The following is a 25,955-nucleotide window of genomic DNA, read 5'->3' on the forward strand; positions in this document are numbered from 1 at the left end:
AAATATTTATTAATCTGATAATAGAAAATTTGCATTGATGCTATTTTAGTGAGAACACCTTAATGATTATTTGTATTTTTCTGTGATATATAAGTATGAATCTTTGCTCACTTTCCTATTTTCCTATTTATATTTTCCTTATCAATTTGTATGAGCCCTTTTGTATGTAAAAATATTAATCCTGTATTGAATATATTGCAAATAATTTTCAAGTCTCATTAAGTTTCATATTTATAGATTGGGGAGCTTGCAATATAGTTTTTAAAAAATTTTAATAGTAGAGATTATCACTTTTTTTCATTTTTAAATTTTGCTACTCCTAGGCCCTTCCTAACCAAATTAGTAAAAATATTGCCACATATTTTCTTCTAGCGACCTATCATTTTATATTTAAAACTTTTATTCATCTGAAGTTTATTTTTGTTAAAGGAGAAAGAAAGGGTATTATTTTATATATTTTTCAAACATTATACTCAATTATATAAAAGCCACTTATTAACTTTTCTGTAGAATTTTAAGTGCCATCTTTTTCCTAAGAGAAAATTATGATTTATATAACAGCACCTTTCTGGACTCTTTTATTCTTTTTATCTATTTGTCTGTTCTTGAACCACTATGCACTGTAATGCAGATAGAGAGGTAGACATATTAGAAGGTAGTCCCATGCCCAAGATTCTTCTTTTTCTTAATTTTTCTTAGATCATTTTATATATTTATTTTTCCAGAGGAACTTTGTAATCAACTTGTCAAGTTTCCAAAAACCCACCAAGGAGATTTCGAAAGTTATTGTTATTAAATGTATATATTTGTTACTATGTTATATTTTAAAAATGCTTTGCTTTCTCTCTGGGATTGCATATTAGTAAATCAATATTTTTTTATGTCTTTTAGTGATTTTTAAAACATGTATTCATATGGGTGTTACATGTTTTTTATTAAATTTATCCCTGTTTATTTTCTATTTTTATTGCAATTATGAAGAGCATTTTTATATTTATTATATTTTCAAAAAAGTTGTTTTTTGTATTATTATATTAATTTTGGTTTCAGCATTCCCATGCTTATCTTTATTTTTTGTGCTATTAGGTTTTCTCTTTTATTCATATTTTTATATAGAGTATCCACCATTACTATATTTAAATAAAGGTAATTTGTTCCATTCTTCCCATCCTTATTATTTATATTTTTCTTTTTCTTGTGTTTAGTTAATCCTCACCTGAGGATATTTTTCCATTGCTTTTTCAGATAGAGTGAGATAGGAGAGAAACATTCATGTGAGTGAGACACATCGATTAGTTGCATCCCACATGCAACCCAACTGGGGCCAGGAACTGAGTCTGTAACTGAGGTATGTGCCTTTAACCAGAATCGAATCAAAGACCTTTTAGTCCATGGGCCGATGCTCTATCCACTGAGCCAAACTAGTTAGGGCATATTTATTTTTCTTAACCCCTGGCATTTGCTAAAATGTTAAAAATATGTTCAATAATAGTAGGAATGGCATATTATTATTAATTAAATCAGTATGAATATTGCTGTTTTTTAAAAATATTTTAAATCATTTGATTCATACATTTTCCTAATATTGGATAAGTTGGAATGTTTTTCTAAATCCATGTATGTGAATAGCTACTCCTCCTTAATCCCTGGGTGTAGAGAGCGCCTGGGAAGGCACATGGGCATTTCCTTAATTATTGTCAGCTGAATCCAGTGGCGTTGGCAAAGCCATGTCCTGGAAACACACTTTGCCAAAAGACAGGAGTGTTGTCAGCTTGACCTTCAGCCCAGGTGCCAGGGGGTGGGTTTTGTTATTTAAATCCAGCCAAGCATCAGGAATAAATATGACTGGGGCCCACCCAAGAATGCACATAATCTCCTTTGTCTTGACTTTTAGTAAAACTTCCTGTTTTTTGCTGTATAAAATAGACACACTGCATTGGCTCCGTCAGAGGACAGTGGTCCCACCCGGGCCCAGCTTTTTTCTTCCATCTCTGTGTCTGTCTCTTTCTTTCATTTTTTCAATCCCCAGCAGCCCCTACTCAGGAACCAGATCACTCCCTACTGGAAGCAGAGAAGAGAGAAATATTCATGCCTAGACATTTAAATTAGATTTATACAGGTAAATGAAAGAATACCATTTTAACAGCATAAACTAGCAATAATTACATATTAACATGTAATTCTAAATAGCTCCCCCATCAAAGATTTCTTAAAGAGAAAAATAAAACAGTAGTTATTGGAGGCTTAGTTAAAAATCTAACCAGGGTACTGATATAGAAGGATGTGTGCACCAAATATTTCTCATTTGACAAAGCAACCTGTAGGACAGCATCTATAATATAATCTCATTTCTATATGAAAACAAAGTTATACATATGCACACAGATCTATATACACGCCTTTATTCTATGGCCTAGAAAGGAGCATGTCCACAGCATCATAATAACGGAGGCTAACACAAAGGCAGTGGTTTGAAGAGTGAGAGAGCTTTGTTGACTCCCCATAAACGTCAGGGTCCTCCCTGAACTGTCAAGCACTCATTTCCTAAAATTCAGCCCTGATCCATTAGTGATACATGAAAACCAATACTGCTACATCGTATTTTGGAAAGTCTTAAGTTACAACATAAACCATACCTGAAAAGTCAAATTACTGTATATATATTACTGACATGATGTCCAGGAAAAGGAAATGCTTTTATATTTTCCCCCCTCAAATATATCAAGACATGCCATCTACTTTAACTGATGTAATACACAGAACCACATAAAAATTTCATGGAAAGTACAACTTAAATGCTATTTTACCTATCTACCCTCTTGTCTCCAAAGGCTGTTTACCACAGGGACTCAACTTATTCTGGGAACTCTGCTACCTCCCTTAGAAGACACGTTTCCATTAGCTGATGGAGAATCCCACATTGGTTTACCCTCTTTCCTGAGACACTGGTCATTTTTCTAACAAGACTCCTGATGAAGAAGCTCCTGCATTGTCTGCGCTTTGCTCTTTGGCTGATTCCAGGGTAGAAGATGCAGGCTAGAAAGTATCATTAATTAATGTAATGATAAGCTAACATTTATCCAGTGCTGAAATCTTTCACACAATTTCACTTTAAAATTTTAGTTCTAAAAATTCAAACTCAGAGCTAAAGCAGATATTGATTTAAGGATTCTTTGGTTTATGAATATTAAGTGACATGGGGGATAACGAATGCCTAATCTCCATATCAGCAATTAATTAATTAATTAATTAATTAATTAATTCCATGTTGCCGGGCCAGTGTGGCTCAGTGGCTCAGTGCTGGCCTATGAATCTGAGGGTCACCAGTTTGATTCCAGGTCAGGGCACATGCCTGGGTTGCAGGCTCAATGCCCAGTAGGGGGCGTGCAGGAGGCAGCCAATCAATGATTCTCTCTCATCATTGATGTTTCTATTTCTCCCTCTCCCTTCCACTCTCTGAAATTAAAATATATATATATATATATATATATATAAATAAAAATAATAATTCCATGTTTATTGAGTTTAAAATTTTAATTCAGCAAGTCAAGCAATTCCTCAAAGTGCAGAAACAGGTTATTATGATTTCGTTTTTCTTTCTGAAATGCCTTTCTCTGTCTATCCTGGAAAAGATGATGCCGCTCCACGCTGGCCTTCAGAGCTGAAGTTCCGAGTTGTTTTGAAGTGCAAAGCACTGTGGTTTCTAAAATTGATTCGAGGTAGCTCGGGAAATGCTTCCCATCAAACTGCCTTTGGGATACTCAGACACAGTCCTGAGAACCTTTCAAAATAAAAGCAGCTGGTGGAGGAGAGGCCGACTCTAATCTATAGTTTTCTACTCGTCACAGATCTAGGTGTGGATAATGTTTGCGTAAATTAAAAGCTGAAACCGTGTGTGTGTGTGTGTGTGTGTGTGTGTGTGTGTGTGTGTGGAGAGAAAATAACATTTTCAACGATTTATTAATTTTCATGATTTAAACCAAAATGTCTAAACTTTAATTAAAGTGACAATTCCATGAAGCATTATAATAGCACATCATTTAATTCTAAATATGCAAACTAAATGTATGAAAGAGTACTTTAGCCATTAAACATGCATACAGTAATAAACCTTTAGTACATTATCTGGACCCTCATTTATGAAAACAAAATCAAGTTTGTTATGCTTAACTATAACTGCTACTTAACATTGCTTTCTACATATAATTATTTCAGAAATAAATTTAACTCATGAGATGAAGCAGACCTGGAAGTAAACACAAATGTCTGAGGAAGGTAGGAGTATCCATCTGCTTATTGCCTTTCACTCTTTCTATAAGGGTGGGGCTGTTTTAAAGCAGACACATATACAAACCAAAACCAAAAGCCGCACCTTCCATATATAATTGGAAATGTGAAATAAGATTTATTTCACCATGTCTGTGCTGGCAATTAGGAAATTCTCTTCTTTAATCTATCTTTCTTCAGTGCGATATACTTTATCTTAAGATATTTTTATGGAAAAAAAGTCTGGATGTTCAAAAGAGCTCATTTATATTTCTCCATGGGAATTTTATCTTCATTGACAGAAACCAGTAACTATTTTTAAAAGGACTTTTTTTTATTGATTGACTAAATGAAAAAGATCTACAAAGGGCTTTGCTCATATGGCACCAAATACATTTCAACATTTATAACAAATGACTTAATTTCATAGAAACCATGAACAGGTAGGGATATACTGTTTACGAAAAGCATACATCTTACAAAGATATGAAAAACCATTGGTGGAACGACAGGAACGGACAGATATCCCAACAGTGCATAAATCAAGCAACAAGGTGTAAGTGAAAGTACCAGCCATTCATTTTTAGACCCATGGAGCCCAAGGGTTGCTGGAGATAGTTGTTGGTAGTAAAAACTGTCACCCTCCCAAGGGCCAGTGGAAAGCAGTGTGACTGGCAGCACAAATAGAAGACAAAAGAGAAAGCCTTCAATCTGCAGCCCATGCACAGGAAGAACCTGGGGAGCTGAGTTTACAATAGAGACGACATTACCAAGCTAATGGCACAGGCAATCACGGGGCCACCACTCATCCCTGGTACCAGCAGGGCATCCATTTTCAGCTAAGTGTTAGAGTACCTTTTTGCTTTCTCTCACCACTGCAGGGGTAAAACAACCTAGTGGGGGAAACCCACTGACTGGTAATAAATTACTATATTGGATACTTTTTGTTTTCTTTCAGCAATAACTTTACTGGGCATTCTTGCTATCATTACCAATTAAAGTGGAGCCTGCTTTAGCGAACGGCATCTAACGGTCTATCAGTCCCGATGTTCCAATTGCTTTGGCAAGTATCACAGGGTCAAGAGGCTCCTTTGACCTTGATCATCTAAGTCTTTCTGACCTCTCACTATTTAAAGCAATCTCAGCTGAACAGATGGACACTCTCTGCGACACTATAAAGCTTAGAATATAAAGATAAATGAAACTGTGTTTCAGGCCTCAACTTGGTTTATGGGTGTAAAATATTGTTTGTGTATCCTACAGAATCTGTTTTAAAGTGCACACTCTGACTTTGGCTAATGAACAAAATTGCATGCTTCTTTTATAATTAATTGTAGGTTAAATTATGCCATTCACCTACTAGAAGGAGAGTCCAGAATTTTTTCATATCTGAATGTGAAAGGGAAATGTTTAACCATCAACTCTATACTTTATTAATCTCTTTGTGTTAGTATATTATCATGGTTATTTAATATTTTGAGATATTTGGTTTAACCTAAAGTAGAAGATAGATATAATTTTATTCACTAGAACTGAACTCTCCTTTAAATAAAATAACTGTATAATTGTTCAAACCAGGCCACTTTTGAGGGTGGAATAGTGCACTATTAATAATTGCACTGGAATAATAGGCATGTACTAAAATTGTCCCAGTGAAACTGGCTGTATAGTAAGTAACCCTATATTAAAGGAATATGGCAATGAGTATGCTTATTTTTTTTAAAAATCTATCTTTCTGTATCACTCTTGAAATGTGACTATTTTTCTGTAAATCACAATTATAACTCTATAATTCTATTTCGTATGTAACTAAAAAAAGAGAAGTTTATTTTTAAACTTTCAGGTTCAATATATTTAGTTCCAATTCTTAAAAACTTTTACTAGTGCCAAGTAAAAAATTAAACAAAGCCCCAATCAGAATATTATTCAAACTTTTTATTTCTATACTTTTTGCTTGTGAAGTCCATGCAGCTAGTATTCTGCAATGGTATATCCAAAATATTCTCTCAGCAATCAACTAGATGTCTGTAAGGTAAAAAGATTTGGTTGCAGGCAAGTGAGAAACAACAGATATAGTGGCTTTAGAGTTAAACAAACCACTCACTACTTTGTGAAAAACTTACAACTTCAGGGAGAGCGGGAAAGACAGAGGAAGAGAAAGAGTTAAACAAAATTACCAACAGGTCAGAAGGAATGTTTCAGGGCAGCCTGGATTGGGAACTGGCTAACAAACTGGAAACAAAGTTCAGGGACCCTTTCAGGACATCTGGTCCTGTCCAGAACTCCATGGAGACATCTGACCCATGCCGAAAGGTCCTTCAGATGTGGCCCTATCAGGAACATCCATGAGCACATGGGTCCATGACAGATGGTCCTTGATATTCGGTCTGCCAGAAACATCCACAGTTAGAAAATATCCTTGGGTTCAAATAGCCCATAATGTTTATTTATACTTTTGGTTTACAGCAGTGGTTCTCAACCTTCCTAATGCCGCGACCCTTTCATACAGTTCCTCATGTTGTGGTGACCCTCAAGCATAAAATTATTTTCGTTGCTACTCCATAACTGTAATTTTGCTACTGTTATGAATCATAATGTAAATATCTGATATGCAGGATGTATTTTCATTGTTACAAATTGAACATAATTAAAGCATAGTGAATAATCACAAAAACAATATGTGATTATATATGTGTTTTCCGATGGTCTTAGGTGACCCCTGTGAAAGGGTCATTCGACCCCCAAAAGGGTCACGACCCACAGGTTGAGAACTGCTGGTTTACAGGATTAATACATAAAAATAGTGTGTTTTATTGTCCCAATAATTGTGTTGTGGTTGTATTGCCAATAATAACCTTTCTTGTCTCAGGAGACTTGCTACAAATTTTTGTGGCATTATGGACAGGACCAGTGTCCCCTAATTGCGGACCAATGCAGTCTCCCGAACAAAGAAGAACCATAACCAGAAGTGTATCCCCACCTTTAGTAAAGGGATAAAGACCAACTCAGGCAAACTGTTGGCAAACTCATTTAAAGTTTCAGGGTTTTATAAGTAATTCTGAAAAGCAAATATACAACATAGTCTTCTTTCCATGAAATGAAATACCTAAGTGACAGAAATCAACTTCAGGGAAAGGTTCTGAGAGATTCAGAAAAAGAAATGGTAAGTGGAGGTGTGGCCAAATAGGAATTATGGAAAATAATTCATGTAACCAAATGCTATGGACTGAATGTTTGTGTTCCCCCCAAATCCATGTTAAAACCCTGATCTCAATGTGATGGTATTTGGAGGTGGGAACTTAGAGAGGTGGTTATGAGGATGGAGTCCTCAAGAATGGGATTAGTGCCCCTCTGAGAGGAGAACAGAAAGCCAGATAACTCTTCCTGTCATGTAAGGCTACAATAAAATCCCCTGCAGCCACGAAGAGGGTTCTCACCAAACACCAAATCGGTAGCCAGTGGTCGGCAAACTCATTAGTCAACAGAGCCAAATATCAACAGTACAAGGATTGAAATTTCTTTTGAGAGCCGAATTTTTTAAACTTAAACTATATAGGTAGGTACATTGTTATTAACTTAATTAGGGTACTCCTAAGGCTTAGGAAGAGCCACACTCAAGGGGCCAAAGAGCCGCATGTGGCTCTCGAGCCGCAGTTTCCCGACCATGGGCTAGCCCCTTGATCTTGGCCTTCCCAAACTCCAGAACTGAGAAATACATTTCTCTTATATAAGCCACCCAGTCTATAGTATTTTGTTATAGTATCCCAAGCTAAGATTTTTAAAAAATCTAGGAGTAATTAAGGGTCGTTGCTGATAAACTTATTTAACATTCTACTGAAGCCAAAAGTTCTTCCAAATTGTAGGGCACCACCAGAACTGTAGACAATATGGAAAGAATTATTCTATGGTGGTGCAAAGCTATGGTGAGGACTCCATCAGAATGCTGGATAAATCTGGCCAGATCTCAAAATAAATAAATAAATAAATGCGCAGGGGTGGGATTACTTCTGCAGACAGAAAGACTGAAAAATAACATGACTTAGTCTGGAAAGTTGAAAAGACATACTTCATTGTTATGAAATCATAATAATACAGAACGTGAAATGTTAACTCAAGCATCAATTTCTGAATTATTAAAGAGGGTGAAGATATTTATATATACTCATAGATTTTTTTAAATTAGTAAAGCAAACAAGGGACATTTGAATGATATACTTAAATATAGAAAAATAACTTTTGCTCTATTGTTTGGCCTTTAATAAACAATGCTAATACTACTTACATAATATTAAAAGTACAGATAAACAAAAAGGAAATTAAAATCACTCATAATCACAGCATCTAGTCTTAACTTTTTAAAGCAGAAATCTGGAAAAAAAACGCAACAGTCTTTCCCACAAAAGTTCATAGACTTTTCTAGATATCTGGATCTTAGAAATTAATACCTGTGTAGTCCTTAGCATATTTACCAAATGTTTCTAGTTCTCCATCTTTCCCAGCACACGGCTTTGACTTTATTAGCTTGATCTCTGTGACGGTCAAGAGCAGAGACCCTCTTTTGGCCTTGGATAGGTGCATGGGGAGAGCAAAAAATAAACGCTGACTGTTTTTACTTTTGAGGCATTCTTTGTTGCTAGCCTATCCTATTCTAGACTTTATGCAACTTGATCTCAGTAGATGGATGAATAGATAAAATAGACAGATTAATTACAAAGGAAAACCCTTCTTAACTTTTCTATCATCATCACTCAAGTTTTTGTCCTCTCAATACCCTGACAGTGCATGGGTGGGAGTTTTACCCCAACAATTCTCAGAAACCAGGTAGGTGTCCTACAATTTAACTGAACTCACACTGTCTGCCTAGAGAAAATATCAGATGCCACAAGTGAAGAGCTTAATCCCACAAGGCTGCCCCACTTCAGACATCCACTGAGTCCAGGTTGTTGCCTGTGCTTTTGACCAACTGACAATAAATCATAGGTTCCTACAACCCTCTCCTCTGGTTCCAACGTTTGCTAGAATGGCTCACAGAATTCAGGAAAACACTTTACTTACTAGATTGCCAGTTTTTTACCAAGAGTAATAAAGGATAAGAATGAGCTGCCTGATAAAGAGATATAGGCATACCTCATTTTACTGAGTTTCACAGATACTGCATTTTTTTTTTTTTTTACAAATTGAAGGTCTGTGACCTTCCGATATGAATTGAGCCCATATAGAAGGTGAACTTAATCAATAAATGCCGTGTGTGCTCTGACTGCTCCACTGACTGGCCATTTTTTCTGTCTCGTCTTGTCAGGCCACCCTCTCCCGTGACACATAGCAATATTGCAATTAAGCCAATTAATAACCCTACAAAGGCCTCTGACTGTCCAAGTGAAAGGAAAAGTTGTATGTCTGACTTTAAATAAAAAGTTAAAAATGAGGAAGGCATGTCAAAAGCCAATACAGCCTGAAAACTGGGCCTCTTGTGCCAGTTAGCCAAGTTGTGAATGCAAACAAAAAGTTTTGAAGGAAATTAAAAGTGCCACTCTAGTGAACACACAAATGATAATAAAGCAAAATAGCCTCATGGCTGATATGAATAAATTATATTGGTCTGTAGAGAAGACTAATCCAGCCACAGCATTCCCTTAAGGCTTAAGCCAAAGCCTAACCCAGAACAAAGCTCTTACTCTCTTCAATTCTATGAATACTGAGAGAGGTGAGGAAACTGAAAAAGAAAAGTTTGAATCATGAAATTTAAGAAAAGAAGCGGTTTCCATAATATAAAAGTGCAAGGTGAAGCAGCAAGTACTGACGTAGAAGCTGCAGCAAGTTATCCAGCTCTAGCTAAGATAATAAACAAAGGTGGCTACGTTTTGTTTTGTTTTGTTTTTGTTAATTCACACCTGAGGATATTTCTTCCATTACTTTTTTTAGAGAGAGTGGAGTGGAGGGAGGTGGCGAGGAGAGAGAGAGAAACATGGATGTGAGAGAGATACATTCACCGGTTTCACTGGTTGCTTCCTGAATGCACCCCAGCCCTGACTGGGGGTAGGGAGAGAACCCACAACCCAGATACGTGCCCTTGACCAGGAATTCAACCCTGGACCCTTCAGTGTGCAGAGCTCTGACCACTTAGCCACAATAGCCAGGGCAAAACAGGTTTATAATGTAGACAAAACAACCTTATATTGGAAGAGGAAGCCATCTAGAACTTTCATGGCTAGAGAGGAAAAGTCAATGCCTGACTTCCAGGCTTCAAAGCCTCAAAGGACAGGCTGGCTCTCTTGTTAGAGACTAATGCAGCTGATGACTTGAAGTTAAAGCCAATGCTCATTTACCATTCTGAAAATCCTAGGGCCATTAAGAATTTTGCTAAATCTACTCTGCCTGGGCTCTATAAATGAAACCACAACACCTGGATGATAGCACATCTGTTTAAAAATTGGTTTACTAAATATTTTAAGCCCCCTGTGAGACCTAGTGCTCAGAAAAGAATTTTTTCAAAATATTACTGCCATTGACAGTGCACCTGGTCACCCAAGAGTGCTGATGGAGACTGACAAAGAGATTAATGTTGTTTTCATGCCTGCTAATACAACATTCATTCTGCGGCCCATGGATCAAGGAACCACTTTTACTTCCAACTCTTATTATTTAAGAAATGCATGTTGTAGGACTAAAGCTGTCATAGTGATTCCTCTGATGAACCTGAGCAAGGTAATTTGAAAACTTTCCAGACTAACCCTTCTAGATACTATTAAGAACATATGCAATTCATGGGAAGAGGTAAAAATATCAACATTGAAAGAAGTTGATTCAACCCTCCTGGATGACTGAAGAGGTCAAGACTTCAGTGAAAAAAGTAACTGTAGATGTGGTAGAAATGGCAAGAGAACTGGAGTTAGGAGTGATGCCTGAAGACGAGACTGAATTGCTGCAATCTCATGATGATAAAAATATTTAACAGATGAGGAGTTGCTTTGTATGGATGAACAAAGAAAGTGGTTTTTGAGATGAAATCTACTCCTTGTGAAGATTCTGTGAAAATTGTTGAAATGACAGCAAAGGATTTAGAATATTACATAAATTTAGTTTACAAACAACAGCAGGATTTGAGAGGAATGACTTTGATTTTGAAAGAAGTTCTGAGTAAAATGCTGTCAAACAGCATCTCATGCTACAGAGAAATCGTTCATGAAAGGAACAATCAATGTTGCAATTGTCATTGTTGTCTTTTTTAAAAAAAATTGCCAGAGACACCCCAACCTGTAGCAACTCCACCCTGATCAGTCAGCAGCCATCAAAATCAAGGCAAGATCATCTACCAGCAAAGAGATTATGTATGACTCACTGAAGGTTCAGATAATGGTTAGCACTTTTTTTTAGCAATAAACTATTTTTTAATTAAGGTATGTACATTGTTCTTTTTAGACATAATGCTTTTGCATAGTTAATAGACTATAGTATAAACAAAAATTTTATATGCACTGGGAAACCAAAAAATTTGTGTTACTGGCTGTATTACTAAATTGCTTTATTGCATTGGTCTGGAAAAGAATGGCAGTATCCCTGAGTTATCCCTGTATAAAGGGCAAAGTATATGGAAAGGGGCGTGGTGCTTCCATGCCCTCTCGGGGTGAGTCAGGATAGCTAGACTAGGGTACCTGGCCCTCCTTCCTCCCCTCTACATGGAAAGAGACCTGCAAGAGGAAACAGTCTTATAAGAAACTTCAGAGAAAAACAAAAACCAGTTCTGTCCAGCCAGGCCAGGAACCCAGACTGAAGAATGACCTATAGCTAAGTGTAATGCCATTATAATACTAGTAGAGGCCCAGGACACGAAATCTCGAGAGACCCAGACCTGGCGCACCACAGGACCCAGCGTCAAGTCCCGCTGGTGCTGCAAGACCCATCAATGCACCTTCTGGTGACCGGTCTTTGGTCGTTACAGCGTTATGACCACTGGGTTTTTATTATATAGATTAGCACTACAGATAGACCAGTACCCAACATGCACCAATGCCATGACACTTCCCAAGAAGACCAAATGAAGACAAAAATCCCTCCTCTTGTTGTGAAGAAAGTGCTTCACCTACCCCTCCTCAACTCCACCCAGGACCACCCAAAATTTTCCCTTTCCTGAGTTCTTCCTCTCTAGCCCCAAACTTAAGCCTAGGCCCCAGGCTCTGTGAAGCAACTTGCTTCTGGAGTCTGCCTGCACTCCCTTATCTGTGTGTGCTTTCACGTTGATCAAACCTCTGTGTTTTACTGAGTCTTTCTGTTTCAGGAAAGGACCTAGACACTGCCACAGGGTTGAGGCCTCTCTCGGCCTCCCCCTGAGCCTCCAAAATCACAGGTGCATCGCCCTCCCAGGACCTCTATGTGTTCAACAACTCGGAAGCTCTCTGAACCCTCTCCTTTTCAGTATTTATTAAGCTTCACTACATAGGCATGATTGATTAAACCATTGGCCACTGGTGATTAATTCAACCTCCAACTCCCCTCCTGCCCTGGAGGTCAGTGTGTAGGGCTAGAAGTTCTAGCCCTCAATGGACGTGGCTAGTTCAGCTGGTTGCAACCAGCCCCCATCCAGAGGCTATTCAGGGCCATTCCAAAAATCATCTTATTAACATGAACTCCCATGTGGTTGAAAAGGCTTGATATGAATAACAGAAGACACCCTTATGGCTCTTATAGCTCAGGGAATTCCAAGGGTTTTAGGAGCTGTGTGTCAGGAACCGTAGATGAAGACCAAAATATATACTTCTTATTATATCACACTATCACAGTAGCAAAGAGAGGCTTAGTGACTGGCTCAAACTCATACAGCCATTGATTTAATTAGCCCAACTACTTAAGGGCCACAGTTTAAACTACTTAAGGGCCACAAATTGACTATCCCACTCCCATGCTCTTTCCACCACATAAAATGGGATCTCTCATGCTTATGTGCCTTGTTTCTCTTAGAAATTACTAGAAGACACTGAAACCACTTCCCCTCCCACTACTTTTCGGAAAGGCGGCCGTAGCTGAACAAAGACATCATAATTAAAATTTGGTTTGATTTTCATCCTATAAAAAGCTTCAGTGACACTAAGGAAAAGGTACTCAATATCAAATTCAAAAGCAATTTCATTAAGCAGCTAAATTATATGTGGCAAAAAGATACTACGTCATCTACTCTCCTTAAATTGCAACTGTTTTCATCAATTTTTGTACTTCTCTCTGTATATAATTGTCAATTAAGATAACAAGTAAGGTAGTTAAATTACTCTGTACTCATCCCCTAGAGATGAAAACTAATTAAAAGACATGCGCTGTAGATACGCTAATTTGATTTGTGGCTAACACCTTTGCTTCCCAACTATGACATGTCGGTGGCATCACGCTGATGCTTTTCAAACATCATACTAATAAGCTTATAATTAGCCAAGAGGTCAGAAAGGATGTAGGTTGAAGAAAAAATAACTTAGAATTGGTCTGCCATAAAATAGACCAAAGAACGAAAAAACACCAAACAAATAAACAAAAAACACTACCACCACCACCAACAAAACAGTGCTTTCTCTTTGGAGTGATTCTTATGTGTATTTACATAAAGAATAACCAGCCAAATATAGATTTGGGGTATATGTTGCTATGTAGTCACCAGATTTCTTAGTCAATTCAATTTAACACATATGTATTACATTGAAATCAATACCTAGAGAATACCCTCATGTAAAAAAGAAAAAAAAAAGTGTATAATTTAAACTAAAGTTAATGAAATGCCTGAAGACATGGGTTCTTTCAAAGGACCATAGAACTATAAATTGCTCATATCCAGTAATTGCTCAAAAAGATCAAGTTTGAAGACTACCTTAAAGAACTAAGAGTGGGGGAAATAAAAATATCCAAAAAACCCCAAATAGATTTTATAAATCAGGGCTCAAAAATTGAGTGAAAACATTTATAAAATTTAGCAAAGAGGGAGCATTACAATATCATCTGTTAATAACAAAAACCAAATATAATTTTTCCAGTGAAAAGTTTCTAGTCCTCTTTTTATGGCCTATTACACTGAATTATAATGGAATCTAATCACAGTCCTGCCTACTGCAGTTTAGAAAACCATGGCCAACAGGCTAAATATTGACTACCACCTTTTTAAAAAATATATATATATTATTTTAACACAGAAAAATGTATCATCTATGGCTATTTGGATATTATAAAGAGCTGAGTAGCTGTGACAGAGACCATATAGCCCACAAAGCCAATAATATTTACAACTGGCCCTTTACAGGGAAAGTTTGCCAACCCTTGGCCTATTCTAAATTAACAGAAATTTTAAATGTATAAAGAAACATTTTTATAGCAAAAACCACAATGTAAATATAAATCATGCAATTTAAGGTGTTAAATCCCCTTGATTCAGGAAAGTTTTATTTTAATAAAGGATTCTACTATAAGGTAATATTGGTTGTTTGCATGTCACCTATTTTATTTTTCATTACAAATATAAGTTGCTCTCAGATGTCCAAGGCCAGGTTCAAAGACTTTCTTTTCCTGCAGGAGTATAAGACACAGTCATCCTCCACCGTTGCCACTGTAAATTCTACCTCCAGTCATAACAGCTTCTCATTAATCCCCTACTGGGCTTTTGGATCTGATGTTTCCCCATAGCAAAAGCATATCCATCCAGCTTCAGACCTAACATTATTTCCAGCATTCCGTGGGCAGCATCAGCTCACCATCTACAGGGGTTCTCCCGGCACTTTGGGGTGTAGGTCTACCAGAGCACGTATATTCTATCAGGGTCTTTACCAATTTGGTGTTCAAAATCTCAACAACTAACAATTTCTCTCTCTCTCTCTCTCTCAAATTTTTATTAAATTTATTGGGGTGACATTGGTTAATAAAATTATGTAGGTTTCAAATGTACAATCTATAATAGATCATCTGCATATTGTATTGTGTGTTCACCACCCAAAGTCATCTCCTTCCGTCACCATTTAGCTATCCCCCCTTTACCCTCTTCTACCTAGCCAATAATCTCCTCCTCTTGATGCAACTATGCAATAGCTTCCTCTTTCGGACACTCCTCTCTGCTAATATAATTTTTCACATAGCAACCAAAGTGATCTTTTCAAAACAATAAATCAGATCCCATCACTTCTTTTGAGTAAAATGAAAAGACTCCCCTTATTACTTACAATAAAAGTCAAGCTCCATACTTTGGATTACCACACCCAGCATGGTCTACACCACCTCACTCTTGAATATGGACTTCTAATTCTCTCCCCATGCACTTCTCTCCAGTCACACTGGCTTTGGCTTCATTGCTACTTTAGGCTCTTTACTTTGCCTAGAATATTCTCCCCTCTGCTAGTCACATGATTAGCTGGCTTCTTCTTCTCCTTCAGACAGTATAAATGCTACCTTATCCTCTGACCACTCAGTCTAGACCAGTGGTTCTCAACCTTCCTAATGCCTCGACCCTTTAATACAGTTCCTCATGTTGTGGTGACCCCTAATTTCATTGTTACAAATCGAACATAATTAAAGCATAGTGATTAATCACAAAAACAATATGTAATTATATATGTGTTTTCCAATGGTCTTAGGCGACCCCTGTGAAAGGGTTGTTCGACCCCCAAAGGGGTCTCGACCCACAGGTTGAGAACCACTGGTCTAGACTAAATTTCTAGGCATGTCTATCACACCACCTGTTGTTAATTCCCTGTAGAGGCTTTATCACTATCTGACATTGTCATGGTTTTGTTTTGTTTAAATTATGGTCTATCAGCTCCTCTCCCCAGAAATGTTAAGTGGCATGAGCTCCAGGACTTTGTTGAAAGTACTGGTATCAAGAAACATATCTAGGCCTGGCCCAGTGGTTGAGCATCGACCTATGAACCAGGAGGTCACGGGTTGCTGGCTTGATCCCCAGTGGGGGGTGCACAGGAGGCAACTAATCAATAATGATCTCATCATTGATGCTTCTACCTCTCTCTCCTTCTCCCTTCCTCTCTGAAATCTACAAAAAATATTTTTTTAAAGAAAAGTATCTGGCACATACTAGGTATTCATTAAGTATTTGCTGAATAAATGAAGTATTCTGTTCTTTATTCCATGCTACAAAATTTACATAACATACAGACACAGCAGTTTTTTATTTCCAATGAGCTTAAGGCCCAAATGAGAAGATAAGACAGATAACTACTTGAAAAATAACCAGGTAATTCATAGTTAATTAGCAGTTGCATGTTAAATAGTGCAGACAGATGCTGTAATGTGGGTGGGATTTAAACAGGTGGAGAGTAGACCATGTCCTGTACATGAGATTGGGCAGAAAGAGATGCATAGAGAGCAGAGTCATCAGGACAGTCACAAGGAGGAGCACTGGCTTACCCACTGTCACTGAGTCACCTCCTCCCTGGAGGCAAGCAGACAAGGAAGAGAATCCCCATGAGGCTCGATACCTCCTGCGACTGCTAATCCAGCATGCTACCCTATGTCCCTGCAATAAGGAGTTACATACAAGCATTTGCTGTTATACACATCACAGAATAGAATCAGTCCTCTCTTCACCAACCTGTGATGAGAGGGAGATTTCTGCAATTTTCAAATAATCTAGGGAAGTAGGAAGCAATGCTTGCCACTGGAGGGATGCAGAATTGTGCCAAAGACTCTGCATCTGGGAAATAAAACATAAATCAGGCCTCTTCATATTTATTACACTTACATTTCTAAAAGTTATTACAAACCCATTGATTAGATTGTAGCTGGCTTCAGGGTTTTTGCATTGAGGAGAGGTCTTAGTAAAGTAATTATTTAAGGGAAACAGAGGGCCCATGATATACAATATAATCCTCAGGCTATTTTTGAGTGCTTATTTTAGGTAATTTTGTTACTAGAAAAAGGAGTCTGAGATTAAGGACAAGTGAATGGGGCAATAATATAAAGGTTATTGGTATAAGAAACCATATAACCACACTGTCTTTTAATCTTTCTTTATAAATTTATATCAGCTCACTGTTGTGCCCATCTTACCTATAGTGAATCATTTCTCCCCAATGTACCAAACATACCAAATTTCATCACCAGTGTTTAATATATTCTTTTCTTATAAACTTTTGAATTGATTTGGACTGGTCTACTTATCGATATGCCTTATAAACTTTTGAATTGATTGGGATTGGTGTCTAAATATCAGTGGGGTAGCTTTGTGTTTTAACAGCCTCTTTGCTGTTATTGACTATTTTTACTAGGTCACGCTCCTCTGTAAGATCAACTCACATGCAAACCCAATTTTGACTGAAAGCAAATGACTGACTAAATATGTATTTTTTGGCAGTTATTTTTTCATTTTTTCCCCTACAATTCAAAAAAGGAAGAATCCTCCACTTTCTTACCACCTATTTTTCATGTCTAGACTTTAGTAGTATTTAGTCCATGTGTTTATTCAACAAACATTTCTGAATGCCTGCCTTGTGTCCTACATATGCTAGATGGTGATGACACTGTGATAAACTAGTAAAGCAGATCATTGACCCCTTTGAATTGAGGGTTTGCTCTTCCTTGTCCACTTGCCTCCAAGCAAGATGGTGGAAAAGATAAAAAAGTAAAATAAAAAGGATGCCAGAAAGGGAATGGAAGGTGGGCTGCTACTCACTTGATAGGGAAGTGCCATCGACGTTTAGACTTCAAGGTAAAGACTCAGAGGGAAAAGAGTCTGGCAGAAGACCAGCAGCAGGGGGAATATGTGTTTCTTTAATGAGGCCAGGTAGCTGGGAATTAAATATCTGGGTTATGGTGCCAAATATACAGTTAACATTTTTCAATATATTTTTCATGTATGCTTCATAATTTTGGATTGTATTCCAAGGATGAATACAACACAGGCTATATAATTGAATGTCCATTTCCAAGCCTCTTTTCTTCTCATCCAGGTCATGCTAGTGGAAGTTGAAAAGCCAAATTCATAAACTGTGATGTGAGTTCAACAGTTTGGAAAATCATGTGGCTAAGAAAAGAGTAGATTCAGTTTCCAGTTTAGGAGATAAAATAAAAATCACACAGCAATAATACTAGTTAGCATTTGAATTTTATGAACACTTTGAAATATTAAAGTGGATATTTTCTACGTTTTGATTATGCATTAAGGTGTCCAAAATTTGGAAACAAACAAAATGTCACCAGACAATAGTGAAAACCAATTAAAATTTTTCTCCAGGTATCAATCTTTGACTACTGGCTACACCTGCTTTAATTCTCAAGTGAGGAGACTTTTAATTATAATATGGTGTTGCATGTTTTCTCTGAATGAAATTCAGCATCTCCTGAGAATGAGAATTAGAAACAACCATATTAAATGATTTATCAAGAAGATATCAGGCAAAAGCTTTATGAGATATGCTGTATCATTTATAGGTAATGAAGTACTGAGTATCTTATAGATTATACTGCTTAATTCTATTGTACTTAATGATTTACCTATGAATTAAGCATTACTTACAATGCTTTATTTTTTTTTTTTGCAGATAGATAAAATAAGGGCCCAAATCCTTAGGTTTAATCCTTATATTTTTGATAATTCCTGATACAAAAATGAATTTTAATAAAGAATAATAACATAATGTTTTAGAATGCAAGAGCTTAGTTCTAGAATCAATGAACAGAGAATACTATTTTAAGACAAAAAAAGTCATTACTGGGCCTCAATACTAGTGAAGCAAACCATCATCTGGGGTGCTACATGTTATCTGGGCACTCTCTCTCCTTGGTACACCCATTGAATTTTCTGTACCTGATTCTAACTGCTCTTTTGAGTAAGATAGAAAGAAGAGTAGATCATTTAAGTAGATGTATATTTCAATGGCATAACTTATGATTAATGGGATTATCATAAAAATTTGTATAAAATATCCTCAACACTGGTAGTTTTCTGTTATAATTACTAATTCCAGACATTCTTAATAACACCAGAAATTTCATGCCTAAGGTCAAAGAATGTTCTAAGGATTGGCTAAGCTGATCATTAGCATAATTGAACACTAAAGCATAAAAAATATGCTTAAGAGGGCTTAAATACAAACAAATTTTTACTACCTATGAACTTGATTTTAACTATAAATGGCAGAGTTGAATAAAATATAATAAAAAATGCTGGACTGCCAATCATATGATCACAAAGTTTGTGAAAGTTCTGGATTCAGGTAACTTCTCAGATTTGGAGAGCGCTATCAACTATAAAATTATTTTCTTAATTAAGCCTCATGATAATCATGTAGGCAGAGACTAGACTCCCATTATTCATTTCATACTGTGCCACAGAATCACATGATCAATACCACACTATGCTTTTTTGCATAACAGGGTTTGGCCTCAGAGTCAAGAGAGAGAGATCTGCTATACCACAGGCCAATTCCTCAAAGGATCAGTCAGGGGGAAGAGGTCCCAAGACAAACAGGAGTCTTGATTCATGCCAGCTAATCAGAGCATTTAGGCACAGGTTAAATGTTCCAGAATCAGAAGAGAGTAATGATCCTCAAATAGCAGTTCCCGTCTGTAGGCACAATCATAAAGTTGCCTCCAAGACCCCAGACCCTGGTGAAATATACCTTCTTCCAGTTAGTCATCCAAACACTAGGTACTGTGCTGAAGGGATTGTGCTGATGTAATTAAGGTTCCAAACCAGTTGACTTTAAAATAGAGAGATTGAGTCATCCTGACTTAATCACATGGAGTTTTTGAAAGCAGAGAGTTCTTTACAGCTGGTGGCAGAGGGAGAAAGTAGAGATTCAAAGTATGACAGGACTTTATACACAAGAAGTTCTCCACTGCTTGTTTAAAGATAAAGGGGACTATGTGGCAAGGAGTGTGTGACCCCTAGCCGACAGCAACCAATAAATAGGACTCCAGTCCTGCCACTACAAGGAACTGAATTCCACCCTTAACCTGAATAAGCCTGGAACAGGACCCTCAGCCTCGGATGACATAGCAACCCAGCCCACACCTGGATATCAGCCATGTGAGACCCTGAACAGAGAACTCAGCCAGGCTATGCCAGACTCCTAGAACATGGGAAATGGTGATATAATAAATGTGTATTGTTCTAAGCTCATACCTACATTTGTGGTAATTTGTTACACAGCAAATTAACACTAAACTTCCACCACCTCGAAGGGTGCAGGCAGAAGAACCACGAGTGGTCATCAGAGAGGATGGAGATTGAGGATTCTAGTTCCTAGAGAGGCAACGTGGAAGGAAGAAGTATACTAAGCCAGGTAATCAGACAGAGAAACTAAAAATCAGAGACCCAGCAAAAGTTAAATCTCATCAATTAATCACAGCAAACACAAGGAATTCTGAAATCCTGGGACTACAGAAATAACCCAAACTACCTGGTATTGCATCAGATCCAAGCTTAGCTGGCAATGAATGTTCAAGAAAATAAGGCGGGGAGATAAAGATGGGACAACATGGGAACCCAGCAGGGAGAGAAATCCGGCAGGTCGGAGCCTGGCTGCAGGGGCCATCCATCAGTGGATTCAGCTACCCTGGGGCTAAGACAGCAGAGACAGGAACCGATATACATATGATTCAGTCAAGACTGGGCTCCACAAGGAAAGAACAGGTATCTTGACCACTTGGCATTCTAACATGCTACGGCTAAAAAGAAAGGTTCTGGCAAACCCCGTACCCCTCCATTACTACTTATTATGCACCCAGATTCATGTTTTAGTTCAAGGAGCAAAAAGAAAAAAAATGTTGAGAGTAAATGGAGGCAAGTTTTGTATAATGAGCAGAGACCTCTAGTGGGAGCTGGGAAGAAAAGAATAAAGGTGAGCACGGCTGTATTCCATTTCAAATGGCCTTTGAAAAACCATCAGGTCTTGGACAACATGTAAAGATAAAAAACAAAAACAAGCAGAAAAAACAACTAAAATGATCAGTGCTACGTGGACGTGCCTGGAGTTTAACGTGTGTATAAGAAGCCCCAGCTGCTCCTAGCAGCCTCTTATGAGCATTTTTTATACCTGGTATGAATAAGCATACTTAGACTACAAGCTTATGCAGGATATTTTAATTTAGGGTTAAAGCAGCCATTTTCATAAGCTTAATAGTATGTAGAAAATTACAAATAATGTCACTTACTCATAAATTGTATTTAATGTTATGAATGCCATTTGGGAATTCAGGGAACTGGCTGTGCCTCCAGGATGTCACTATTCAATGCAATTCAGAAAAACAGATGGGAATATTAGTTGGATATCTTTTTCAATAAGTTCATGCTCCTAGTATCAATGAATAAAGCAAATGTCTTAATACATTTTGTTTTTACCAGCATAGGGAAAATATTTCATTAGAATAAATGCCTTTTTTTCCCCTGAGAATTGCTTCCTGTTACATTTTTGCATTTGCTGCTCTCTTAGGACCAGCTTCAACATAAGTCATTGGAACAGAAGGAGTGCCTGTTGGGGTTCCTTTAAATGGGTCCAGATGGTCCTCTCAGTCAATAAGTGAGATTACCAGCTTTCAAGAAGAAAGATTTTATTTTCCTTCTTTTCTTTCCTGGTATAAGCCACTAACCCTTTTAGGTAACTCAACATCCGAATTTCTACAAACTTCATTTTTTTTTACACCTGACAGTATCAGCCACTGTGGTAGTCATCAAAAATAGGATATAAACACAAGATATTACTGATGCAGGACAACAACTTGGTTACCAAGGAAATGCCAAGTCTCTGTAAAGGGGTAACATTTAACATCACCTTTTAATCAGAACCATGAAGTTGCTCAATAACAGAATATTCAAGTCCATTGAAGTGAATTTCTATCCCAGCCTTTACCAACTCCTTTCAGTGGGATGAATAGGTTCATCTTTGTGTCCTACAAATAGCTGGTTCTTAACCAACTTAGAAACATCACAGGTTTTTAAAAAGCAAAAACAATTTACAAGTAAGAAGAATAAAAAGTAGGGAAAAAAGAAGGAGCGAGGGAGGAGAATGTCTGTAAACGGTTATGGGTAGGTTATATAGGATTGGGATGACTATAGAATTCATAGTTTTAAAATATCTACATAAAATTATTAATGCAATTTTAAAGATATGCTTAATAAATTATGCAACGTTGTCCCTATGTTAAACTAACTACAAAATTATAGTGTCTTTTATTCATATTTCTACACTAGAATCCCCAGCCCACAAGTCAATTGATGACTATAATCAGAATGTTTAATTCAAAAAGAAAGTTATAATCTTAAAATTCTCATGTTTCTTAAGAATTAATGAATATTGTGGGGTTAGAAGGAGAAACTGAGATAAACCTAGTTTAAATCTAGTACTAAAAATGACATAAGCATTCATTTAGTAAAGAGGTTTACTTTGGAGTTAACAGAAGAGCTAACATTTTTTGAAACCAGCTAAAACCAAAGCAGAACAAATCCTTTCTCTGGTAGAAATCACAACGGCCTATCAGCAATTATAAAAACAATAACACTAAATCAGCCTTAAAGGTCTCCGTACACAATTATTATTATCAGCTTTATGAATTTTCAGTTGCAATATCAGCCACAAATTCAATAAATTCAGAGTTGGCAATTAATAGGAAGATGGCTCTTTTAACAGCTTTCACTGGAAAAGGCTTTTGAAAAAGTTCACATTTTACCAGCATTTTCCATGTTAAAAATGACAGCTCTTTCAAATCTTGCTCAGCACACCTTAGACAAAGATTTATGATATCTCAGGCAAACAACAATAAAATTCAAAATCAAATTCAGTCAAAACTAGAAATGATTTAAGTAAGTCATATCTACAATCTTGGGAAATCAACAGTGAACTAAAAGGATTTTATACCTGGAATATTTTTTATTCAATGCAACTCTTGAAACATTTTTTTTTATCATCTTGAGTATATACTTTCACTTCCTGCACTCTGTCTTAAATGTAACAGCTAACACAGTGGAGAAACCCAAAGAAAAAAGAACCCTTGCATGTAGTTATTATAATTAACAGCTTCAAAATCTATTACTGACAGTCAGGTACCATAACAACCTTGTATTGCTGTAAACTGCTAGGAAACTCTTCAAAACCAGCAAGAGTCTGCTTTAGGGAAATCCTGGACAACACTGAGGACATTCCTGGTTGTCAACATCTGTGGGTGTTGCCATGGGCACAGCCACAAAGAACCCCGCCATCTCTACAAAAAGGTATACACACAGAGAAGATGGGAGGGACGCAGACGGTAAATTAATAAAGGAACCAAAAAGAACACGTACGCTGGCCGTATAGAATAGGCACACGATTTTGAGTCCGTGCTTCACGCTAATTCTTTTCTGCTGAAGCTGGAGAATCCAAATTCAACTGGACTGTAATTGTGGCTGAACACGAGCCAGGAGGTGGAAATAATATCCTAAAACTCTGCACTTGTACCATTTTATCACAAGCCTTCATTTGAAACTCAAAGTCAATTACATTTAAAATAATATTTAAACTTCCACTTCTAAACCCTTGATGGCCATTTATATATGTACAGAAGAGTAAAGAACAGGTTACTAGGAACAAGAACCCAATATTGATTTTCGGCGGTGCAGGAAGGCATCTCCTTTCTATTGGGCTGCTGTCAAAGCCACTCTTTAACAGCTGGAGTCAAATTGCACTATTTACAGCAAGAGCCCTTGTCAAGTGGACCATAAGTATCCTAACAATACACTATTCAAATGGCACTTTGCCACACAAATTGCTGACTTGATGAATAACCTATGTCAATGACTAAGGCCAATATAAAAGTTTCATTTTTATGAGAGGTTTTTACATTCCCACATTAAGTGAGCTTTCTTCGAAGAACTATTAGGCTATATATTGCAGGCCTTTGGACGATGAAAATAATTAAAATCTGTTTAAATACATCAAGGGAACTTGACAACATTAATATGGATCTGGTGTTAACTACATTTGTCACACGAGTCAGAACAGTGCCCTTCTGTTGCTGGCTCTTCCCACCGGCACGTGCGGCACAATGCAGGGCGTCAGCCGGCCACGCACCATGAAATACGAGCATTCTCCTTTTGTGCCTCTGATTTACGTCCAACGAATGTTTCGCTACAAGCCAGGCTTTGAAGTCCTGTGAGGAAATTCAAGGTTGCTTCTGTGTGCAAAAGGACAGCTGGAGTCACTGAATGGTGTGTTTCCTACTCTTCCTGGTGACGCTGAGACCTCCTAAATTAGTTCGGAAACAAAGCTGTGATAGGCTTTTCAGAGTGTTCCTCAACACTGAGGCAACTTTGTACCAAAAATATATTTAAACCCATACCACAAAGTGTGAAGAGGAACATTCTTCATTCAGCAGATGTAAAAAAAAATAGTATGATTACAAAATTTTTTATTTAACTCCATGATAGTTAAAATATCTATGTAAAATACATCCTTCTGAGAAATGGGTATCCTCTGTCAAAAATTTGTATCACTTCACATGTGTTCAAAAAGCAAATTGCCTCGTGTATTTCTTCACCATTGTGTTGTGTACTTCTCTATTCTGTCACTAGGAAGGGTGCTATTGTGTAGGTGAACCCTGTATATCCAAATCTTATTTTAACATGTGGTGCGAGGCAGATTTTAAGTGCTCAGCAGCCATGCGTGGTTCACGGCTACCATATTAAACAGTGAAGCTCTAAATAAGCAACAGGGGGAGTCTTTGGGCACCCATTCTCTAGAAAATCAGTTTTTTTAAACAAACATTTCCAGGACAGTACCATGGGTCTACATTGTAGCAGTTAAAATAATCCAGTTTCTCCTTTTACTCATTTTTTAAAAATATATTTGATTGATGTTTTTACAGAGAGGAAAGGAGAGGGATAGAGAATTAGAAACAACGACAAGAGAGAAACATCGATCAGCTGCCTCCTGCACACTCCCTACTGGGGATGTGCCCGCAACCAAGGTACATGCCCTTGACCGGAATCGAACCTGGGACCCTTGAGTTCACAGGCTGACGCTCTATCCACTGAGCCAAACCGGTTAGGGCTCCTTTTAGTCATTTTACAGACAAAGAATGCAGATAAAGAATTTAAAATCAACAGCCAACAGACAAAACAGGCCTTCTCTCTTTAAAATATAATGAAGCTATCAAGATTTCTGCCTTGTAGAGATGATTTTAGTAAGACTGTTTATTTCTTACTTTGAAGCTAATTTCCTCCCACTGCAATTTAAACAGTTTCTATCTTGTTTTATCCTCAGCAGAATCTGAGAAAAATCTGTTCTCCATCACTAATATATCGTGTTTCTTTAATCAGCCTCTGAGACCTTGGCCCTCTCCTTCCCCGAAGACTTTTCTTTGGGTAGCTGCACAAACTCAACTCTTCCAGCATTGGACTCATTTTTAAAATGTTTTATTGTAGTTGTTGTTCTCTTTAAAACCTTTCCCCAAAACTATGTGCACTCTTCAAAAATTATCTAAAGAAAATAAAATCTATATATACTATTATCACTAGCTAAATGGTAGCTCTGAGGTCCTTTAAGAAACTGAGAGAAATAGTAACCAGTTTACCTTCTGGGCATTAAACTAGACATTGGAAACCTAAAAAGCTGGTGATCCTAGTGATGCTGAGTGCATCTAAATAATTGTCCCCACAATGATCCAGTTTTTCTGAAATATTTTTGGTTTATTTGTAATTAGCATTATAAAAAGAGGCAAAATACTCTCAACTAAACAAACAA

General features: G+C 37.2%; 1 protein-coding gene across 5 annotated transcripts in view; it reads right to left on the reverse strand.

Moving 5' to 3' along the window:
• WDR72 (WD repeat domain 72) overlaps positions 1 to 25,955 on the reverse strand; it is a 207,305-nt gene that overhangs the window by 106,351 nt on the left and 74,999 nt on the right. The window lies entirely within an intron of this gene.

This window comes from Myotis myotis, unplaced genomic scaffold (assembly GCF_014108235.1).
Source record: "Myotis myotis isolate mMyoMyo1 unplaced genomic scaffold, mMyoMyo1.p scaffold_m19_p_1, whole genome shotgun sequence".
NCBI lineage: Eukaryota > Metazoa > Chordata > Mammalia > Chiroptera > Vespertilionidae > Myotis > Myotis myotis.